This window comes from Lampetra planeri, chromosome 34 (genome assembly GCF_965212315.1).
Source record: "Lampetra planeri chromosome 34, kcLamPlan1.2.h2, whole genome shotgun sequence".
NCBI lineage: Eukaryota > Metazoa > Chordata > Hyperoartia > Petromyzontiformes > Petromyzontidae > Lampetra > Lampetra planeri.
The window spans coordinates 9,859,176-9,883,509 of NC_136140.1; the positions used below are offsets into that span (position 1 = coordinate 9,859,176).

Below are 24,334 nucleotides of genomic sequence, written 5' to 3' on the forward strand. Positions count from 1 at the left end.
TTTGATGAATTTACCTCAGAGTCGCGTGTTAATGCGTGCGCATATTTTTAACGGGAATTAAAAATGGCGTCCACCCCGCAGCGAATGCGTCGCTACCCATTGCCAGGGGCAACCGCCGTCCAATGAAACTGCGTATGGTCCGGCGACACACAGACAGACAGACAGATTTGCGATTTTATATATATAGATTCATGCTCGACACAGATGCCAGTTACACGGGTATTGGGGGGGTGCTCTCACAGGTGATCGGGGGAGTCGAACAGGTGGTCGCCTATGGTAGCAGGGTGTTGTCGCCAGCGGAACAGCGCTACTGTGTGACCCGTCGCGAGTTGCTGGCGATCGTTTTTTTTATACAGCAATTCAGACCGTATCTCTACGGCCGTCATTTTACTGTCCGTACGGACCACGCGGCGCTTCAATACGCGTTGCGTGTCGCCCAACCCTCGGGTCAATTATCACGATGGTTGGAGGTCCTCCAGGACTACCAATTCACGACCACTTACCGTAAGGGATTGCGCCACACCAACGCGGATGCCCTGTCGCGGTTGTCGCCTCGCTCGAAAATGTGCATGTCTTCTGGGTTCGGCGCGTTGTAAGCCGCATGTCGCCGTCCCCGGGGGAGAGTTGGTCGCTGCCGCCGATGCACCTCGGCCCGACGTTCCCGCTACCCCCACGGGCCGGGACTCGTTACTCGCGTTGCCTCTTATTGAGTGGGGCCGACTCCAAATGGCCGACAGCTCCCTACTCGCATTGCGTCGAAAAGCAAAGGGTCCCGAGGGAGGGGAAAAGGGAGTCGGCTCCTGGGTGGTCAAACAGGGCCTCCTTATGAGGTGGGACAGTATGTCCCGGCGACACGCGCTTGTCGTGCCGTCTGCTATGCGGGGTAGAGTCATTCTGGCCGCTCACGAACGGCTCTTGCATCTGGGAGTCAACAAAACGCTCGCCCTGCTCCAGCGGGACTATTATTGGCCGGGTATGGGGAGTGATGTGGTGAACATACTCAAGGGGTGTGTGGGGTGCGCTCAACGAAAACCGCCACCCATGGCGGCTAATCCACCGCTACAGTCTATTCAAGTCTCGCGCACGAACGAACTTGTTGCGCTGGATATCTTGGGGCCCTTTCCGGTAACGCCTAGGGGTAACAAGTACCTGCTGGTTGGCGTGGAATACTTCACTCGATGGCCCATGGCGTGGCCGCTTGCCAACCAGTCGGCGGCGGCCGTGGCGGACGCCTTTGTCCAGGGCTATGTCTTGGACAAGGGTGCCCAGAACGCTTGCTGACCGACCAGGGAAAATTTTTTTCGAGCGTTTTGTTGCATGAGGTGTGCGACCTTTTGGGTACGAAAAAAGTGCGTACCTCCCCGTACCACCCACAGACTGATGGGATGGTGGAGCGACTCCACAGAACGATTACTTCCATGTTATGCCAACAGGTATGCGAGGCTCAGGTTGACTGGGACTTGCAGGTTCCTGGTGTCCTCGCCGCGTACAGGATGGCCCCCCATGCGGCGACAGGATTTTCCCCATTTTATCTCATGTACGGTCGGGAAGCCGATCCGCCCATGGAGGCCCAGCTGGGGATTCCCGATCCACGTGCTAAATCTAAATTGGCCGACCATATTAAATTTAACATTGCTAAACTGACCGAGGCGCGGGAAGCTGCGAGGCTGAATTCAAGGTCTCGCCAGATTGCTAACGAGCGGTTGCGTGCGCAGAAGGTGTACATGCACGAATGGAAACCGGGCAATAGGGCCTGGCTGCACTGCCCGCATGCGCCGAAGACCAGAAAGTCCATAATAGAGTTTTTTTGGGGGGGGGTTAGATCGTGTAAATATATAAATGTGTCGATAAAACCCGCCACCACCCAATACAGCCAACTAGTAAGGGTTGTCACGTAAACAAAACATGCCAATTCGTCACTAGTACAGCACACCGGTGTGTTGGAGAGCCAAGCCACAACATTTACAATCCGAGTACGACGTTTCGCTAGTAATTACAACTAGCCTCATCAGGCAACAGCCAGATTTGTGGAGAAGTCCACCTGTTTCGTTCCTTATATAGAGGCGTAGATGTGGTGACCACACTTCTGCACTCTTGCGCAAAGTGGGGGGGGGGTTTCAGACCAGGAAGGATCAGGGGAGAGGGGGGGGGGAACTCCCCAGTTAACATGCCAAACGTTGGTTAACGTTGGAATGTGGTTGTAACCATTGGGCCAGCGTTGGTTCCAGTGTCTCGAGAGAAGTGGTTCTCAAAGTGTGGGCCCCGGTAACAGCGGTGGTCCGCGGGGCTGTGATGCAAATGCAGGCTGATCCGGACAGTAATAGCAATGTTTGTATCTTCTGTTTCGTACACGAATTCATTTTTTACTCATGGTATTTAATGATAATTAAAAAAAATGTTCCAGTAAAATGAATAATTTTGTATTACTGGCGTTTAGAGAGAGAAGTGAATGCGTTTTGTCACCAGGGCGGGCTGGCTGGGTAGTCCGCAGAAATATTTATATCGGCTGAGTGGTCCGTGGGCCAAAATAAGTTTGAGAAACACTGCTCCAGAGTAAACACCCAACAGGCACTCTTTTGCACAAACTACAGAGCTGCTTCAACATGGAACGATCTCACAGACTCACTCAACTATTCCGCCAGCCTCTACTCACCAATCATCTTCATTGAAACTCACTCGAACAACATTTGGTAACTGATGCAGCTCGAGTACATTTGATATGAACCGGCAGTTTGCATGATTAACAAATTAATGTTTCTCTGAAAATGTTTTTAATAGGTTTTACCCTTTCTGGCAATAAAAAAGGTGTAAGATGTTCAAACACCAAATAGAACCCTTTTACAAAGAATCAAGTCTGCAATAACCACACGTACTTGTGGTGAACATGCAAAAAACATGCTCTGATAATGTATGCATTGTCTTTGAAACGGATTGACCCACACCAGATACAGCCTTCTTTACGTCTTAACACCTGTTTTATTGCCAGAAAGGGGAAAACCTTTTCTTATTTTTTCGTACTTTGATGTTGGCACAAAGGTCCCAATGAATGTTTCTGTTTGACAGGGAGTGATGTTCATCGCGTGAATGGGTCCTGTGTAAGACAGGGATCGGCAACAAATCAGACAAGAATAGACATTTTAATCTTGATTTGAAGCTTACGTGATTGCAGGAATCCATACTATCCGGTTCTTTCGGTAAAGTCCCGTAGATAGAAAAAATAATAAAAGAACACGACGTTTCGGTCGCAACACAAGCGTGTGTCGAGAATAAGCATTTTTTGGTGTTTTTGTCTTTGACCACAATATAGTTCGAGAGCCGCATCCCAGGCAGAGCTACTTGCACACATGCACAAACTCACGGGTATACAGCAGATGACAAACTAATTACGGCTTAAATAAACAAAATAGGTGAGGGAATAAACTATGTCTATTTTAGTTTTTGTCCCCCTTAGTTATTCTTTAACACGACAGTTTGACTGTTGGACATTTTGTCGAAACCTAGACATTCCATAGTGACCCATTCCCTGCCGCGTTTAATCAATTGTCGTTACATTAAATTACGTTTAAGATTCACTTTTTTTTAAACCGGCTGCCCGCATGGGGGCAGCCAAAGAGCCACCGCATGCGGCTCCGAAGCCGCAGGTTTCTGACCCCTGGTTTCACATATACATTTTAATACACGTGTCACTATGTCACTACGCGTGACACGTGTCACTACGCGTGACACTTGTCACTACGCGTGTGCTATATGTGTGCCACTTCACATCATACGTTACTGCTGGCTGTAAGAACTCTTTGCAGGTGTAAGGAACCGGGTTTTCCCCAACCCAGGTGGTGATTTAGCGTGTCAACATTTCGTGCACGCATCAAAAAGAATGTCAGCCCCTGTTGCGTGATCATGACTTTGGTGACTCTAGGTGAGAATTTGAAAATCCCCTGGGATTGAAATAAAAAATAGATTAAAATCATGAGGAGGCATTTCCTCATTTTGCAGGTATATAAGACGCATTGGGATGCGATCTGGACATCCACTCCAACCTCCGCTGTTGCTGCTGCTGTCCACGTAAGTTTATAAGCTGGTGTCACTGCTCCTCAAATTCTCTTTCGATTGTGCTGTCGGTGTCATGCAAGGTTCCCGTGTAACCATATATTTCGTGATACGATGCCACGTTCATTCTCTTCGTGACAATTACAGTGATATCGCTTTCCTAAAACCTTGTACGGTAATTGTATTTCACACTGTTATTGTATCGTTATTATGCTTTGTTGTGTTTCCAATTCAAATTTCATTTTGTGAATAAAGCTATTCGACTGCCATTAATTCGACACGAGTCTCACCGAAGTGTTTTAATAATTGCAACTGCACAACCTATATACAGCTTCTAGCACACACGCTGTCTGTTCTATAACAAATACACGTTTGGACGAGCTATGGAACTAAGGAAGTTATGTGACCAACATGTAGTGAAATAACACTAGAGAGTACGTTTGCAAAGCACTCATTTGACGGACAATAGGACGTCTTTTGGTTTTTCTCGCATATTTTATCAGGATATGAAACATCAAAAAATATGATAGCATCCACAATAATCACGACATGTACGGATGTATCGTGGAATCGCGACGTCGTGGCGACCCGGTGTCATGACGTGAAAGATCTATTTTGGAACTCTAGCAGAGCAGTGTCGGCCTTCAGGATCGAGGATTTCCGACAGAAGCGGAGATAGCCCGGGGCTACCTCTGAGATGCTTTCAAGTGATCTCTGGTGGTCCACACAGTAATAAACACATTGCTGCTGCGGAGGTAGCTGGTAGGAACGTTGGGTTGCTCGGTCAATGGCCAGGGTCAACAGCGGCGTGGTGTATTCCGCAAATAGGCCCGACTGTGAGGGCGGGCACAAGCCGGCGTGAGTAGGTTAAACGTTGAGTTTTATAAGGGCACCACGGGGTGAACAGCCCCTCCTCACCCAGCCCCACCCCTCCCACCCCCCACCCAGCCCCACCCTCCCCACCCAGCCCCTCTCTGCACGACGGACACAATAATCCCCTGTGGGCTGGTGTAACGAGGAGGTTCCTACCAGTATAATTTAATTTTTTATATAGCGTCATTCTAGCAAATTGCATTTCATAACACTTTCCAATAATTCTATATAAGGGCTAAATACTATTTATAACAATTATTAAGTAAATGAAAGCCCTCAGAAAATATATTAACAATCAAATACTTGTTTTTGTTATGCTACTTTCCCACGCACTGCCATATGAGAGCAACGCATGTTGTTTGACAACCAAATGAATATTTTCATTCGCAAGAAATGTAAATTAGTGAAATTAAATGCAGAACTAAGTTTAATGCGACGATTTATTGTGTGTTTGTGTGAAGGCATGTGTGGCCTGCTGGAAAACCGGTTTAATCACGGGTGGCGGCCTGGTTTCAAACCCAATATCTTTGCGATGCCAGCTCGTCACTCTGCTGTATCATAAGTAAGTTATCGTAACGTCATATAACTGACACAGCCCAACAAATATAGTTGTCAAATTAACTTTGGTGGCATATCTTTAGTCAATCTTTCGTCAACCACATCTCTTAGTAATTCAATCGATTGGTCAATTGGAGCAGTGAAATATAAGTCAGATTTTGCGTGGATTGACTTTGAACAAATGGACTGGTTTACTCAAAGCAATATCAGTTGGCATGGACTGTTCATACGACAACCTGATTTGTTGGAGAAGGGGGCACAACACCATTTATATTTAAACTTACGTGATCTGACCCCAAAGAAAAAACAATTATGAATCATAATAGAGATTATGAAAGCGTACGTGTTAAGTTGATTTTGTTTGTTCATGTTGTTGGGTCGTTACTGAACGAGCGACTACTGTATATAAATATGCACACAGGATGATACTCCGTTCATAGATGCCCAACTGACGTTTAATGACCATTCTATTTTATTTTGCTGGAGATTGAATATTGTGAAAGTGATGGCCTCGTATTTTTCAGAAGGGGGAGTTTGAAGATTGTGTGTGTTTGAGATTGGTGGGAGACGTATGGACTCTAGAGATGATTTGGAATAAAATGTTTGCTGGTTACATTCTCCTTATTACGTCAAAAAGGTGTTAATAAATGTATATTATGAGACATCATCACAATAGGTAGACGTGTACACAGAGTTTTTTCCCCCCCAAACACACTCAAGGTAGAAGGCAAGAGACACCTCAAGGCAGGAGCAGGAACCAGTGCAGCGGGCTTGGATGATACTGAGCGAACTTTCCTCTGCCGACAATGGGTAGGTAATCTTACGTACCTCGAGTAATATTTAATGATGTTTGTCATAACGTACTCGTGCATGAAGGAAATGCAATTCATGCAATATTAAGGTGTGGTTATACTGTGCATGGAGTGGTGCAGCAGCCTGTGTTCGATTTACGACCATGGCCGACATTGGTGGCATAAATATCAGAGCGAGTCCTGGAAATCCAGGACATGTGTAATGTAGTAACTCGGCGGGAGACGACTTCACGGGTAACACACTCTTTATTTTATCAAACTCGTTCACAGGTGACTAACACCTACTTTGTATATCGGGTGACAAACACCCACTTAGTATCTCGGGTGACAACCACCCACTTAGCTACTTGGCGACTAACGCCCACTGAGCTACTCGGATGACCAACATCCACTTAGTATCTCGGGTGACAAACACCCACTTAGCTACTCGGCGACTAACGCCACTGAGCTACTCGGATGACCAACATCCACTTAGCTACTCGGCGACTAACGCCACTGAGCTACTCGGGACACTCCCTGCCCGGGGTATCCGTCTCGACTGTGGGTCCCCAGCCCGACCCACGGGGGCGTCGGACCCCGGGTCCCACAGCCTCGCCTCCGAGCCACACAGGGCCCCGGTCCCCACAAGGACGGCGGGACTAGGGGTCTCGGGGCACTAGGTCTTCAGCTCCGTCTTCAGGTCTTCAACTGGGTAACTCTCCCCGAGTGCTCTCGCGCGTCCCCCTTTATACCCCACCTGCGGACGTCGCTGCGAGCACCCACTTATTCGACCAATCGCTGGGCGCTGGCTACGATCCTCTTTCCCCACATCTCATCGTGCCTCACCACCCACGCCGCGCCGCCCCGTCATCTGTCACTCCCGGCGCGCGCGTCCACACCACGCCCACACGCGTGCCCAACCCCGCACCCCGCGCCGCCCCGTGATCCATCACTGTCACAGTCGGCGCACGTCAATACCACCACTACATCACCCCCTACCACATAGCTCGCAGCCGACCCGGCTGCTATAAAAATATACAAACCGCCCTGTGTGCCCCGTAACACAACACAACAACAAGAACAACAACTAACGTAACAACACAACACGACGCGAACACTACCATCCGCAACCATCAACCAATGCCACCGCGACAATAGAACAATATATACAAACCGGCGAGTGACAATAGCAATGTGTATGCAGAAAGGAAAATAAAAGGACAAAATTTTTTTTTTTTCTTTCGACTCGTGCGGTGTCCCCTTCTTTCCGAGCGTCCCTACAACGGGACAATACCCCGGCAGAGGGGAACACCGGGCGAGCTCGGTGTAGAGAAAAAAACGTCTTCATGAAAATTGTTGAGCCCTAGCCCGAGTCCGCCTTGCCGGTCCGTCGTACGGCACCCGACGCGGTTGAACGTCCGGTGGTGCCGGCGGTTCAGGAAGACATCGGCCAGGCATCGAGGACCCGTGCGTGCCCCGGGGTTCAGGCTCCCGACGGTCAGCCGCCGTCAAGCCCGAGGCACCTGGGGGTGGGTCAGGTGGAGACACGTGAGGATCAGCCTGCGACACCTCCCTCCCCGAGTCGACGGTCACATCACACGCCCGGTCGTCACGGCACAGAACGGGGTCACACGGTGCCGCATAGGGCTTCAGTCGGGAGGGGTGCACATACCAATGGCGTTTCCCCCATTTAATCTGTATACTCTGGGGTCGTGCAACCCGCACAATTTCCACCGGTCCCCTCCAAGGTCTCAACAACTTGGGGGACGTAGCCAACGGTGCATGTGGACAATGCAGCCAGGCCTTATCGCCCGGTTTCCAATCATGCGTATGCACCTTCCGGTCATGCAATCTCTCGTTCGCAATTTGCCGCGACCGCGAATTCAACCTCGCCGCCTCCCGCGCTTCAGTCAATTTGGCGATATTAAATTTGATGTGGTCTGCCAATTTAGATTTTGCACGTGGCTGGGAAATCCCCAGTTGGACGTCCATGGCCGGATCGGCCTCCCGCCCATACATAAGAAAAAATGGGGAAAACCCCGTCGCCGCATGAGGGGCCATTCGATAGGCCGCGAGTACCCCCGGCACCTGTAAGTCCCAATCAACCTGATCGTCGCAGACCTGTTGGCACAACATAGACGTAATCGTCCTGTTCAGACGCTCAACCATCCCGTCAGTCTGCGGGTGGTAGGGGGAAGTACGCACTTTCTTTGTACCCAACAGGTCGCACACCTCGCGCAACAAAACGCTCGAAAAATTCTTTCCTTGATCCGTCAGCAAGCGTTCGGGGGCGCCCTTGTCCAAAACATAACCCTGGACAAAGGCGTCCGCCACCGCCGCAGCCGACTGGTTGGCGAGCGGCCATGCCATAGGCCATCGGGTGAAGTATTCCACGCCAACCAGCAGGAACCTATTTCCCCTTGGTGTAGCCGGAAAGGGCCCCAAGATGTCCAACGCTACCAATTCGTTTATACGCGAAACCTGAATGGATTGCAGCGGTGGATTAGCTGCCAATGGTGGCGGTTTCCTTTTGGCGCACCCTACGCATCCCTTAAGAATATTCGCCACGTCGTTACCCATCCCCGGCCAATAATAGTCTCGCTGGATTAGGGCGAGCGTTTTGTGAAAACCCAGATGCATGAGCCGTTCATGAGCTGCCAGAACAACCCTACCCCGCATAGCAACAGGCACAACGAGCACGTGACGCCGGGACATGTTGTCCCGCTTCATCAAAAGGCCCTGTCTGCACACCCAGGAACCGACCCGCGCCTCCCCTAGCTCGGGAGCGCCAACTTTCCGACGTAGCGTAAGTAGGGAGCTGTCGGACATCTGGAGACGGCCCCACTCAACGAGGGGCAACGACAACAGCGAATCCCTCCCCGTGGGGGCGTCCTCTCCCGGGGTGTCAGAGGCGGCGAGCGCAACTCCCGGGGTGCCGGCGACCGGGGGTTTGCACCGCGCCGATCCCAACAAACATGTGCCGTCCGTGCACGGAGGCAACCGCGACAAGGCGTCCGCATTTGAGTGTCGCAATCCCTTGCGGTAAATCGTCGTGAATTGGTAGTCCTGAAGGACTTCCAACCATCGGGACAATTGGCCCGATGGCTGTGCCACGCGCATAGCGTATTGTAGAGCCGCATGGTCCGTACGGACCGTAAAATGACGGCCATAAAGATACGGCCTGAATTGCTGTGTAAAAAACACAATCGCTAACAATTCACGACGAGTTACGCAATAGCGTTGTTCGGCGGGGGAAAGAACTCTACTACCGTAGGCGACCACCCGTTCAGCCCCCCCGACCACCTGTGAGAGCACCCCCCCGATACCCGTGTTGCTGGCGTCTGTGTCAAGCAAAAACGGTTGTGTGAAATCGGGGTAACACAAGGGGGGAGCCTGCACCAAGGCGTCACGAAGGGAGCAGAACGCAGCCTCCTCTTCCGCCCCCCAGTGAAACCTCACACCCTTAGCCGTCAAAGCGTGCAGGGGCCTGGCTATGGTGGCAAATTGCTTGACAAAACGACGGTAATAGGAGGCGAAACCAATGAAACTGCGAACCTCTGTGACCGAGGTTGGCGTTGGCCATGAGCTGACGCAATGCGTCTTAGCAGGGTCCGTCGAGATCCCTGAACGACTCACGATATGGCCCAAATACCTGACCGATTCCCGAAGCAGAAAACATTTAGCCGGTTTAAATTTAAGCTTAGCGGAACGCATCCTGAGGAACACCGCTCTCAGTCGCTGGAGGTGCTCCTCGAAAGTCCGACTAAAGACGATGATATCGTCGAGATAAATCAAACAGGTATCCCATTGGAGGCCCGACAAAACCAATTCCATGAGTCTCTGGAACGTGGCGGGAGCGGAATGTAAGCCCATGGGCAAACGGTTGAATTCAAATAGGCCACCAGGTGTCCGGAAAGCAGTTTTAGGTTTAGACTCGTCATCGAGTGGCAATTGCCAAAATCCAGAAAGCAGATCGAGTGTGGAAAAAAACTGTGCTCCCGCCAAGGCATCCAGCGACTCATCCATCCTGGGGAGCGGATACGCATCCGCCATCGAGATTTTGTTTAAGCGGCGGAAATCGACACAAAACCGCAAGGACCCGTCCTGTTTCTTTACTAGAACAATAGGAGCACCCCACGGACTAGAAGAGGGCGAAATGATATCGGCCGCCAACATATCATTAACCGCCGATTGCACATGTTCCTTCTCGGCTGGGCTGAGCCGGAAGGGATTCTGACGAATAGGGGCCGCGTCCCCTGTAGCTATGTGGTGGCGCAACAGGTCAGTGCAGCCGATATCGTACTTATGTTTGCTGAACACATCAGCAAACTCGAGTAGCAAACCCCTCAATGCTCCCAATTGCACCTCGGACAAGTTAGCAGAACCGGCACACAACGAGTCCAACCACTCAGTCCCCTCATCACTTGGAGGATGCGACTTGACAGTGAAATCTGCTTGAGCCACGAGCCGTTCCTCAACGGGTAGCGGCGCGGCGTGAGCCAGCACCGTTCCCTGCGCAATTACGGCCGCGACCCCGTATTTAGGACCATTACGAACGGCTCACTGTCCCCTCTCACCATGGTTTGAGCAACCGCTAAGTCGAGGCCCCTTCTGGCCCTGTTAGACGGCCCCAACAGCACCCCCTGTGCCTCCGCACCCACCTCGAGTGGCTTCCTGAACCGAAGGGGTACTAACATTTGCGATCCCGGGGGCACCCGTACAGTGTGAGTTGCCAGCGCCTGCACCGTCGCACAAACCGTGCGCATTTTTGTAGGGCCCGTCAAGAACGCAACCCGCCGACCTGACGGAAGCTCTATGCAGGCCTGATCTATAAGAATTTTGATGGGCATTTTGGACAAAAAGTCCGTACCTAGCAAACAGGGAACGGCCAGCGATGATGATACAAAAATAGGGCCCGCCAATTTGATGTCACCAATGCAAATAGTCGCCCGAATCTGGCCGATGATCCCCAGGGATCCCCCATTCGCCGCATAAAATGGCACGTCTACTGGCAGAAGGGGTCTACTTTGGACGGGAAGAATGTTATAAATAAGGTCCGAGATGATGGTGGCCGACGCACCCGTGTCAACAAGCACCCGGACCTCAACCCCGTCAATGAACCCCGTTACCACGGACGACCCGGCCGACACAGCCACGATCCTGTGGGCCAATTCGGACCACTCGACTGCTTGCGGGCCGCGTACGGACCCCCCTCGCCGAAATGAACCCCCGGTACCCAGCCGCGAACCCCCCACCGCCAAGCGGCGACCCGAATGTGCCGTGTTTGTGGACCGAACGTGTGAGGTGCCGCGACTTGCCGGGTTTTGTTGGGATGACTTGTGGCCCTGGTCGTCGTCCCGACGTGGTCCTGTGGCGCGCTGACGCGGGGCCCGGCACCCGGCTGCGACGTGACCCCGAAGGCCGCAGTTGTAGCAGACGACGAACGTCGTAGGTTTCGGTTGCTCCAGCTTGCGGGGTGAACGTGTGGGCGAACGACCTCCCGTTCTCCACTCCCCCGGACGCGATGCAGCGAAGGCCTGCTCCTGATCCCCAGCTGGCTGAGGTTCGGCGATCGTGGCGGCCAGTGCCGCGTTCCCCGCCCATTTGCAGACGACCCCCGGCTTGCATTTGAGGACCTCGTACGCGTGAATGCTCGTGGCGATCGCCAGGGAGCAGATATCCATCTCGTCCGCCACATTGATGGGGACCCCCAACTCGTGGGCCAACACCAGCAGCTGCTCCGTCACCATGGCGTCCTTCCCCTCCTTATCCATGCGGGGAAAAGCTGCGTCCACCAAGGCGAGTAGTGCCGTGCGATAGGCGAGCGTCGTTTCTCCAGCCACCTTCCGCCGATCGTAGAACTGGTGGCGACACGTGGAGGGCGGCCCGAACACCTTCGCCATCAGGTGTAGTGCGGCCTGGAGCGTAGAGCGGGACGACCTTGCAGCAGATGTGAAGGCTGCAAGCGCGTCGTCGTCAAGCATCGCTGGCAACGCACGCAGGGCAGTGGTGTCGGACCACCCCGACATCTCCTGATGAGCGAGGAACCTTCGTTGGAAGGCTCCCCAGTCGCCCCCATCCGCCTTGAACGCCGACAGCGCGGGCAATCTTTGCTGGAGGACCCGATCGTCGTCGACGTCGGAGAGATTTTCCCGCGCTCCGCTGTAGTTGTGTAAAATGTCGGCTCGGTTGTCAGGCGCAAAATGGAGAGCTCCGGCGCGCGCTGATGACGTGGGCTGCGCTGAGCGGAGGTGTCCGGCCACGTGGCGTCCGTCTTTCCCGCCAATCGGTGGCGGCCCCCCAAAAACGGCGGCAACTTCCAGACTTTTGGCGCGAAGCGCCTTTTGGCGGGATTCCTCCAACGTCGCTTCCTCCACCAACCCCGCAGCCGATTTTCCGCTCGCCGGAACGGAGATGTCGGCCAAGACAGCGGCGGCGGCGAGTAGCAACTCCGCCAACCGGGAGTGCGCGTCTTGGAGGCTGGTGTCGGAGGCAAGCGGAGCGTCGGCCATCACCGCGAAGTGCTGCATCGGCGGCAACTCCTCGTCCTCTCCTCCCGAGGTTGGTGTCCCCGGTACGCCGTCGTCGTCCCGACCTCGCTCGTGGGTACGGGTAGTCTTCCTCGTGTCCATACTTTTTGAAGACAGGTTTACTTCTGACGCCAGTTGTAATGTAGTAACTCGGCGGGAGACGACTTCACGGGTAACACACTCTTTATTTTATCAAACTCGTTCACAGGTGACTAACACCTACTTTGTATCTCGGGTGACAAACACCCACTTAGTATCTCGGGTGACAACCACCCACTTAGCTACTTGGCGACTAACGCCCACTGAGCTACTCGGATGACCAACATCCACTTAGTATCTCGGGTGACAAACACCCACTTAGCTACTCGGCGACTAACGCCACTGAGCTACTCGGATGACCAACATCCACTTAGCTACTCGGCGACTAACGCCACTGAGCTACTCGGGACACTCCCTGCCCGGGGTATCCGTCTCGACTGTGGGTCCCCAGCCCGACCCACGGGGGCGTCGGACCCCGGGTCCCACAGCCTCGCCTCCGAGCCACACAGGGCCCCGGTCCCCACAAGGACGGCGGGACTAGGGGTCTCGGGGCACTAGGTCTTCAGCTCCGTCTTCAGGTCTTCAACTGGGTAACTCTCCCCGAGTGCTCTCGCGCGTCCCCCTTTATACCCCACCTGCGGACGTCGCTGCGAGCACCCACTTATTCGACCAATCGCTGGGCGCTGGCTACGATCCTCTTTCCCCACATCTCATCGTGCCTCACCACCCACGCCGCGCCGCCCCGTCATCTGTCACTCCCGGCGCGCGCGTCCACACCACGCCCACACGCGTGCCCAACCCCGCACCCCGCGCCGCCCCGTGATCCATCACTGTCACAGTCGGCGCACGTCAATACCACCACTACACATGCACTGGCCATCGTGGTGAAATATGGTCAACCAACGTCCATGACAACACGCCATCGGAAGGGCTTCATCCAGCAGCGAATTGAAAAAGGGCTAATTAATTAATATTTTTATAGTGGGTACATGGCAATAATTATGAGCCTATAATCATTTACAGCTCTCTGTAAATGAATTGTTGGATGAAGGCCTCCAAATACTGTGTCGATCATGGGGATTTTTAAAAATCATATTTCACCGCACTAGGCAGCACTGGTTTGTGAAGAGGGTGGCCTCAACTGGTACAGAACTCTGATCACTCAGTTTACGGTGCATTACGCCAATCACTAAGCCGCCATTCTGTCCATACGTGTTGTTGTTGAAACACAAATTACTATTTACAAATTGAGTACATTCATAACCATATTATCTACCAACACTATGTTGCGAGAATGTTAAGGGTCTAAAACACATGCCCAAAAGTGTGGACATTCCGAGTTACCGGTCCCATTCTGGGACCCATAACTCAGCACCCCAACTAATAATGCTTTCTCATTACATCTGATATTACATCAAAATGGGTTTCCTATTACATAATCCTGCTCCGTTATGTGGATTGATAATGTTACAATTCTTAAAGAAGAATTCCAGATCCCGTGCACATAATACCACTGGGAAATGGTTATTTCCAAATGTATAAAAGTTTATGTTTTAATAAAACGGTAGATCTTAGATGTTTCTAAACAAAATGGTGTCACCCGTGAAGCCTCCTCTACAAATCTGGCAAATATTGATAACTTCCTCATCGATTTTGTGCAACAATAATCGTGATTTTCAATGGTATCAACACGGATTTTTGAGGTCGTCTGTGACAAAAACTATCCAACTCAATATATTCCGAATTCAGGCTCATATCCTGAGAGATAACAATGCTGTGAAAGTTTATCCAGATATAACTTTTCTCCTTAACGCTATGAGACAAAAACGCCCCTTTGGCGTAAAGTGCTGATGCACACATAACTACATCTGTGCACATTGCGCTGCTCTCTATTGCAGCAATGTACTACAGTTGCTTGCATACTGCATGTTAAAATCATGGTTGTCTTTTCACGCAGGGAATTCACAGGCAAAAAAGGAACAGAAACAAAATGAAATAAACGATTTAAAGGAAACCGCAAAGAATTGCAAAGCTGCCTTATTGGATTGTACATGCAAAAGAAAGAATACCAACAGAATATTAATTATCATTGCGGATGACATAGCCAAAAGAAATACAAACTTAGAATTAACGAGCCTGCTCGGAAAGGTCGTTTCTGGATTTGGAAGTGTGCTTTTCTTAATCAAAACTGCGTTAGGAGCTGCTGCCATTATTTTGCCTGCTGGAGTCGCAATAGCTAGCCTAAGCATAACTGCAACTGGAAGTACCGCATTCGTCTCTAGCAACGTGCTCAAGATATATTTCAGGAAAAAAGATTTCGATAGGTTGAAAAAACTCGTCGATGCAGAAATTCCTGCTCTCGACCTGTTGCACGAGTCACTGAAAGATCTGCTTCATAAATACATCGTGCTCAACGCCAAATACCCCGATCACCCCACAGTTGTTTCTTTTACAACTGCGTTAACGGATTTCTGTACAAATATGCGCCTGGAAATACCAAATATACGCACCGTTGACAATTTTGTCAGACGCATCTTTGAGGGCGTCGGGATCCAAATTCCCAGCCGTCCGTTTGTCGATCAGGCTACCTTCATCAGCGCCTTTGAACTGGGGCATGATTGGGAGGTTGTGTCCAAAGGCAGTGAAGCGGGAGAGAACGGGGCTCAGGCAGTAGCATCAATAGTGGATGGGATCGATGTAATCGTCAAAGACGTAGCAGTGGAGGGGTTCTATCTCTATCAACTTTTTTCCGGAGCATCGAGTGTCCCTGTAAATATACGAAACAATGTAAAAATGTTTGAAGAAAATTCAAAAGTGATTAAAGCATTTATCGACTCAATCAAGGTTGACGAAAATAGCGAGGGAGTGAAGGTTGCCGTGCAGCAGTGATCAGGGCACTGCACTGTTTGGGGCATTCATCTTGCCAAGTGAGTGCGTTCTCCGCTTGTTGCAGAGCTTCACGATTTTAATTCAGCAAGCTGCCCTGATTATAACTGCGAGTGTAATAACCATTAAGAAACGCGGCCGTCTGCTTCACGGTGGACATTACACCCCCCTGACGTCATGGTTTCACATGTTAAATTCGAAAAATTACCCAAAACGTACTCAGTTGGGATGACCTATAGCAACATCGCCTCCCACTGTTAAACAACTGCAGACTATGGGAATCAACGTATTCGTGGTAGCCTTGTGCTATAAGGATAGTACGAATATCAAATGCACTAGATTAATCTTGAACCTGGCACCTAAGTTGGATTCACGGGTCACGGTTAATATCAGTGGCAAGTGATATGTGGACCATTCCTGGGTTTCATCTTCACCAATAGGTGCTGACCATCACCCTGTGACAGGGAGACCTTTTTACCCACCAGTAGATTGACACAAATCAAGGCCTAAATAAGACTAATTTAGGATATAAAAGGAAACGTTCACATGAACGGAACAGCCACACTAATTGATGTGTGTGGCATATGTGTACATAAATATTTTAATCTTATTTGCCATACCATTACATGGCAAATCTGCACTCTACCTAGCAAATTCAATACCCCCCTTGGCAAAACCATTAAACCGAAGGCGTCCATCTAATTGCCTTTCAAATATCCCTAGAACAAGAATTGGAATAGGTGAAAAAGCTTTTGCCGTTGCAGCACCAACGTTTTGGAACAATCTTGTATCTTCCCTTAACATCGTAAATCATCCTTCAAAGATATTACGAAGCAGAAGGTTAGTACTGGATACAGCCACATTTCCCAATTTGATTTGTAACTTTGATCCTAACCTGTGTATAGATAGTTACATTTTAATGTGCAATTTTATTGGGGGATTGTATGTTGACATGGTGTGGTCTGGGACTGTTTTTATTGTCGTTTGTGCTGCCTTGCCCAAGCTTGCATTTAGCTTTCAAAAATCTGACTTATATACTTGTTTTTATTTATATGTATTGACCTGCTTATCTTTTTCTGTATTTTGCACTCCTATCGTTGTTTTTGCATTGTTTGTTGTTGTAACTTGCTGATCCGCCCCTACTGGACATCTGTGAAAAAGAGCTTCCTAGCTCATCGGATTCCTCCTGAATGTATATTCTGATTCTGACATAAGTACCAAAATACAAATTATTCGCAAATGGAGTAAAATGTTCGGAAACTGCATTGGAGAAACAAAAGCCAACACGTGGGGAAAACACGAACTATCTCAGGTTTGCAGACGTCATAGCCGTTATAACGTCCAATAGGAACGAACCGCAGGACATGTTAGAATAACTTAAGAGCGAGGTTTGCAGTTAAATTCAAGTTAATTAAGAGTCAAAATATTACAAGTAACTTCAGTGGAGCCGCGATGGCGAGATGTTATCTCCCTTGCGTGGCATGCAGGAGTGCGTGGGTTCGATCCTGCCCTGACGCCTGCTGTATATTTGGTGTTTGCACGTTCTCCCCGCAGTCACATGGCTCTCGGGTTTTTCCATTCACATTTACTGTATAAACACGCGTGTAGAGTATTTGGCTGCTATAAAATAAAATCCACATAAGCCACTTCGTTGAGCTGTCATTTGTGACCAGGTCACTTCTTAAAAACATTGACATAGCTCAGAGGGCCTTACCTGGTAAATAAATAAATAGCTTATCGTTTATGCTGTACATATATCCACGTTGTGTTAAGAACACAATTTAACTTTGTAACAAAGCAGATGTTCTTTGCTGTTATAAACAATGTAATATTTGTACACATTTCTATTTTATACAATGTATTCCGTGTTCTGCTGGAATTAATCCTGTCACGACATTGTGTTCCATGAACATTTTTATTTGTAAATAAAACATTGACCACAATCATGTTTTTGATTTACACGCGTTTTGTATATACACCGTACATACTATATATTGACAAACCAGGGTCTATGCACATGGAAGCAGTACTGTAGAGGTATTGTTTAATTATTTTTTTCGTCACGTGAACAGCCAATTAATAAAGTTGCCACGTGATGAACAACGTGCCAATGTATTCCTTCAACAGCAAATATCTACACCATTTAATACTTGGGTAGTCCGACGTTTCGCTGGTAGTTGCAGCCAGCATGATCAGGCAAGTTACCTGGATTGTGAAAATGTCACCCACTCATCAATGTGCACCCACAAGGGGATAGGAAATGGCAGGAAGTGATGCCTCGACATTCACGTATTTAAACAAATAATGGGGATCTTCACAGTGCCGGATTAAGCTAGTGCGGGGCCTGTAGCATATGTTATAAAGGAGCCCTAAATATAAAAAAACACGTACATATTAAAACACATATTTTCTATTTGCACAGTAAAGTAATTGTATTTTTATTTTCTATACAGCCAGAAAATACGACAAATCGCTAACCTTAAACACCCAATGTGGCAGTCAGAGTGATAGTTTTGGGTGCAGGGTGTCTCTTGACTGAGGACGAGCGAGGGACGCGCGGGGGGGTGACTTTGTGCGAAAGTGGTTGCAGGTGTGTGTGGGATTAGATCACCTCGGGAGCACGAGGGATTGGACTCATGAGCACGCCGTGCTAATTAATTTTGAAAAAAAAGTGTGACTCAAAAGGGCCCACCGCGGAGACTTGGGGAGGGGAATCCATTCCGCTCCTCGGCCTGCTCAATGCGGCTGCTGTGCTCGAGACGCGAGTGCCAACCACGGGGAAGCCCCTCGTCCACGGCCCGGGAGCCAGTCATGTTGGTGGGTCGGCACAGCAACCATCGCCTTGGAGTCCAGCCTGGGGGTGATCGACTGGGGTTCTGCAATGGACGGCTGGTCCATTCACCAGAGGGTTGTCTCAACCATGGTTTTTGGAGCCAGGGGTAGGAGTATCACGGGGAAATGCCTGCCGTGAAGAGAATGCTTTGTGAGGACTGCGGGGCGTCGACAGCTGGGAAGTGTACAGGGAGGAAGTGAGGTGATCCTAAGGTGGTGCTTGTGTAATAAAGGACTCTTTAGGCGATGTAGGTCTCCGTCTGTCCTTTATTGGGTTATTGTCTCGCACCTCGCGATGTCCCCGGTCGGACCCGCACCTCTTCTCTCGCGCGCCCCGCACGCCGTTCGTGTCCTCCGCCCTCTCTGCAGCCACACCGCTGCCCGTGTGCCCCGCACACTCTGCAGCCACCCTGCTGCTCCGTGTGACTCCGCACACTCTGCAGCCACTCCGCTGCTCCGTGTGCCCCGCACACTCTGCAGCCACTCCGCTGCTCCGTGTGCTCCCGCACACTCTTCAGCCACTCCGCTACTCCACGTACACCGCTGGTCGACGGTGCCGTGACTCCAACCACGTGGCAAATGGTGCCACTCCTCCGCCAGCACTCCGCGTGGCTTTCCCCTATTTCCACTCTCTCTCGACTCCCGATTCCCTTCCGGCTCTCACCCTATATCCTCCTCCTCACGTGACCCCGACACCTCCTCCTCCTCACGTGACCCTGACTCCGCCCCTACTCACCCCGACGACCAGGCTCCGCCTCCCCTATACTCCGGCCCGCGTGAGTGGTGCGGAGGCAGCGCCCACCCTGTCCTTGCTCGCATTACATGACCCGCCCCCCCTGATGAAAAACCCAGCCGTCCCCGGCTGCAACAGAACAAAATAATGCGAGCAACAACAACACAACAATCAGGCATCACAAGACAAATGGAGATTATAACAACAACAATTAACGAAAGGAAAGGGACTCAGAACACGTGCGGGTCGCCGGCCCGTCCCGAACGGGGGGCGGCCCCCCGCACAGACCGCGACAGGGTTTTAGGAGCGGCAGGATCGGAACCGCCCGCCGCTGTTGGAGGCCTGTTAATTCCAGAGTCCCGTTCCCCAGAGAGACCCGTCGCCGGGGCCTCCTGCAAATGCGTCCGTGGCGGGGCTGGAGGGGCAGCGGGGTCAAGTGTCCCCGTTTCCGTGGTAGGCCCACCCGGTACAGGAATCACTGTATCCATCTGGGTCATGGCCGGTCCGTCTGTAGAAGGCACGACAGGCGCACTTGCAGGTCGAACAGGCAAAGTCAGTCACGCGTCGGATGCAACAGACACCGGCAAGGCAACATTAGGAGATTACGCATCCGTCCGCGGGGCCACGTAGGGTTTCAACCGAGAGGTATGGACGTACCAGCGCCGCGATCCGAAACGAACACGTGCGGACTGCGGACTAGGAACCTCAAAAAGCACAACCGGCCCCAGCCACGGTTTGTGCAACTTAGGGGAGGTCCCCACCCGCACCTGCGGGCAGTGCAGCCAGGCCATGTCCCCCACTCGCCAGGGGGATTCACCATTCGAGCGTCGAGCGCAACGTTCGTTCCGGGCCTGGGTCTTGGCCATTGCCAATCGGGCCCCCTCCCGTGCCTCTGCCACGCAACAAACAGCGTCCCGAATGTACTCCGGGAGAGGCTTAACAGGACCCTTCGCCCCCGTACCCAGCTGCACGTCCACCAGCGGCACATTCTCGCGGCCGTACATTAAAGAGAAAGGCGAGTACCCCGTCGACGCATGAGGCGTCATCCGGTATGCGGAGAGCACCCCAGGGATATGCAAATCCCAATCAGCCTGCTTTTCGCTAACCGTGTGACAGAGCATGGCCGACAGGGTCCGATTAAGCCATTCCACCATCCCATCCGTTTGCGGGTGGTAGGGAGACGTCCGAACCTTCTTGGTCCCCAGTGCAGTACACACCTCGGCCAATAATTTTGAAGAAAAATTACGCCCTTGGTCCGTGAGCAACCTTTCCGGCGCCCTTTTGTCCATTACATATCCGAACAGGAACGCGTCCGTGATAGATGCTGCTGACTGGTCGGGTAAGGGCCAGGCCATCGCCCAGCGGGAAAGATATTCCACCCCGACCAACAAAAATTTATTCCCCTGTACGGACGGCGGGAAGGGCCCCAAAATATCCAACGCCACCAACTCGTTAATCCGAGACACCTGTATGGACTGCACTGGTGGAACATATGGGTTGTTTAGGCGGCTTCCGCCGGGCACAGTCGGGGCATGCCCGAATGTGCCCGACGACATCAGTCATCATGCCGTGCCAGAAGCAGTCCCGCTGCAACGTCAATAAAGTTTTCTGCACCCCGAGATGTAATAACGTCTCGGAGTGCAGAGTCCGAACCAACTCGTACTGTAACGACGACGGCACCACCAGACGCCAGCGATCGTGCAACCCTTCCCTCCACATCAGCATCCCGGAGAGCGGCTCCTGGCGTTCCACCGGACAGCGGTCCACCTGTCCCCTCCGCAGCCCGACCCCGCAAGGCCCCCAGCGACTCATCGAGCAATTGCTCGCGAACCCATACTGAACGCGGCAGGTTCAAAACCCCATCAGCCGGTCCCGGGCATACGGGAGCCTCGGGCACCTCGACAGCGGACACAACAGGCCGAGGGGGTTGCGGAACCCGCGTACACCTATTCGTGCCCGAAGCGCAAGCACAAGGGGACCCCTGCGGCAATCTGGAGAGTGCGTCCGCGTTCGCGTGACGCGACCCCTTGCGATACTGAATTTCGACCGAAAATTCCTGCAGGGTTTCCAACCATCGTGCCAATTGGCCAGACGGTTGGTCAACTCTCAGGGCATATTGCAAAGCCGCATGGTCCGTGCGCACAATAAACGTACGGCTGTACAGATACGGCCGATATTGGCGAAGAAAATGCACAATAGCCAAAAGTTTGCGGTGAGTAACGCAGTAACGGGTCTCCGCCAGAGACAACACACAGCTAACGTAAGCTACCACACGTTCGACGCCATCCCTAGACTGGGACAGAACAGCCCCAATCCCAGTGTCACTAGCGTCAGTATCCAGAATAAAAGGTCGAGTGAAATCTGGATAATCTAACGTCGGTGCCGACGCCAAACGATAGCGCAGGCCTTGAAACGCCGCCTCTTCCGTCGGTCCCCAGCTGAACCTCCGGCCCTTAGCCGTAAGGAGGTGCAACGGCCTAGCAATCGTGGCAAAGTTTGGAACGAACCTGCGGTAATATGAAGCGAACCCAACGAACCGACGCACGTCCCCCACTGTGGCCGGAGTCGGCCAGTTACGGACGCCAATGTGGCCCAAATAGCGCACGGATCGTTGCAACAGGTGACACTTTTTGGGCTTAAATTTCAAATTGGCGGAACGCATTCTAGCGAACACCACGTCCAACCTCCGCAGATGTTCCTCGAACGTGCGGCTGAAGACAATAACATCGTTTAAGTTTATCAAACACGTCTCCCACTGCAGACCCGTTAACATGAGCTCCATCAGCCGCTGGAATGTCGCGGGGGCGGCGTTCAAGCCCATGGGAAGACAATTAAACTGAAATAATCCCTGCGGCATCCGGAAAGCCGTCTTTTTCCTCGAGGACTCGTCCAGGGGAAGTTGCCAGAATCCCGATGAGAGATCAAGAGTAGAAAAAAAATTCGCCCCAGACAAGGCATCGAGGGAATCATCCATACGCGGCAGCGGGTACGCGTCCGCAACCGACACCTTACTTAATTTGCGAAAATCAACACAAAAGCGCAACTTCCCATCCTTTTTTTTTTCAAGGACCACCGGCGCGCTCCACGGAATGTTGGATGGGTAAATAATGTCAGCGGCCAGCATCTCCTCCACTGCGCCGCGAATGTGATCCCGCTCCGGTGGACTCAACCAATGCGGGTTCATCCGAATCGGAGCGGCATCCCCCATTTCAATGTAATGGGAAAGCAAGGAGGTGCGACCCAAATCGAAATCGTCCACACTAAAGACGTCGGAATACCTCCCCAACAGCGCGCGAAGCGCGGACCGCTGGTCCCCAGTCAAAGACGCATTTTCTCGGCACAACTCGGCAATCCATTGATCGTCCTGTGATGTGGAGGCCGAAACCCCCCCTACAAGGCTCCGTCGGTCCTGATCGTCATGGCTCGTGAAAGCAGTCGTAGCGTGAGCCAAAACCGTTCTGGCCGGTACAACAACATTATCTACGCTCCCATTCAACACTTACGGAGGTTGACCCGGCCGGACAATCGTCTGTGCCCCGACCAGCGTCAAGCCACCCGTTATAGCAGTGGACGGTGATAACAAAACACCTGCCGTACCCTCGATTCCAGGCACCGGTTTCCGATACCGCAGCGGAATAAGCATCTGCGAGCCAGGCAGAATATCCACCGATACCTCAGACAGTGCCTGTACCTGACGGTCAGGAGCTGACTGGCCCCAGGGTGACGGCAAGAATGAAATTTGCCGACCCCCCAGCAATTCGATACAATTGTGATCCAGCCTTATTTGAATGGGCATCTTGGCCAAGAAATCGGTCCCCAACAAACAGGGCACCGCGAGGGACCTGGAAATCAACACCGTCCCTGAAGCCAAAACACCCCCAACCGATATACTGGCATCCACCTGACCCACAATGCCCATACTACCCCCGTTCGCCGCTATGCAAGAGTCGTAAACCGGCCGCACCCGTCCCGTCGGGATGGACAAGAGATGGAATATCACGTCGGAGATAATAGTCGTGGACGCACCCGAGTCCACCAAAATGCGTACGTCGAGCCCTTGGATCGAACCCGGCACAGTAGACGACCCAGTAGCGGCCGCAACCACCCTCCGTGCCAATTTCCGCCACTGCGTCAGAGAGCGACGCGGATCACTGAACACCTTCCCCCCGTTAGTAATGGCACCCGGCCGGCGTAGTGATGGTGATGCATGAGATGACAGGCCTTGCCGGGTATCTGATGCGTACCGACTTGCCTGTTATGGGTGGTCTTGCCACGTCGCGTCCGTGATCGAGGCCTCCTGCTGGGGCGGCTGCCGAATGCGAGCCGAACATTCTCTGGCGAAGTGGCCCTTACGGCCGCAGAGGAAACACGACAAGTCAGCTCACCGTGCAGCACTCCCTCTGTCTTGGCGCTCCCACGCCAGCGGCCCCGAGCGCAACCCCGCTCCCCCTTGAGCAGGCCACTGCCCCATCGCTGCCGTCAGCTCCTCAGGCCCCCTCTCGTCCCTAACATAGACGGCCTTCGACGGGTGGGGCTCCCCGTCCAAGCCGCCACCTGCTTCCACCAGCGAAGGTTGAATTGGGCATCCAGGCACTTAGCCGCCATCCGGGACGTCAACTTGTCGTGACCGCACACCGGCATGGGGATGCCCAAATCCCTGGATAACTCCAACATTTTACCCAATATCAGGGGCTCCAGCAAGTCTGGCTCCGTCTCCGGATATGCGGCCATAGCCAGCTCCATCACAGCGCCCCGGAATGCCACCGGCGATTTTTCAGGTGCCCATTGCCGCTGCATGAACCTGCGATGTGCATCGTCCGGGGGCTCATAAGCCTCCGCCATTTCTTCAAACACCCCCTTCAGCGTCGTCTTCTTCGCGGCCTTGATGGAGCGGAAGAACCTGATGGACTCGTCGTCAAGGAGCGTTGGCAAGACCTCCAAGGCTTCCGCATCCGTCCACTTGGCGGATCGAACCGCCGCTTGAAAACGGCAGGCGAATGCGCTCCAATCTCCGCTAATGGAGAACTCTTTCACTGTCGTCAGAC

General features: G+C 52.1%; 1 long non-coding RNA gene across 1 annotated transcript; it reads left to right on the forward strand.

Annotated features, from left to right (window-relative positions):
- The first annotated feature begins 5,043 nt into the window (after positions 1–5,043).
- On the forward strand, positions 5,044–17,672 carry LOC144730125 (uncharacterized). Its single transcript, XR_013587789.1, has 2 exons — positions 5,044–6,288; positions 14,796–17,672. It is a non-coding gene; the product is annotated as an uncharacterized LOC144730125 (long non-coding RNA).
- The last annotated feature ends 6,662 nt before the right edge of the window (positions 17,673–24,334 follow it).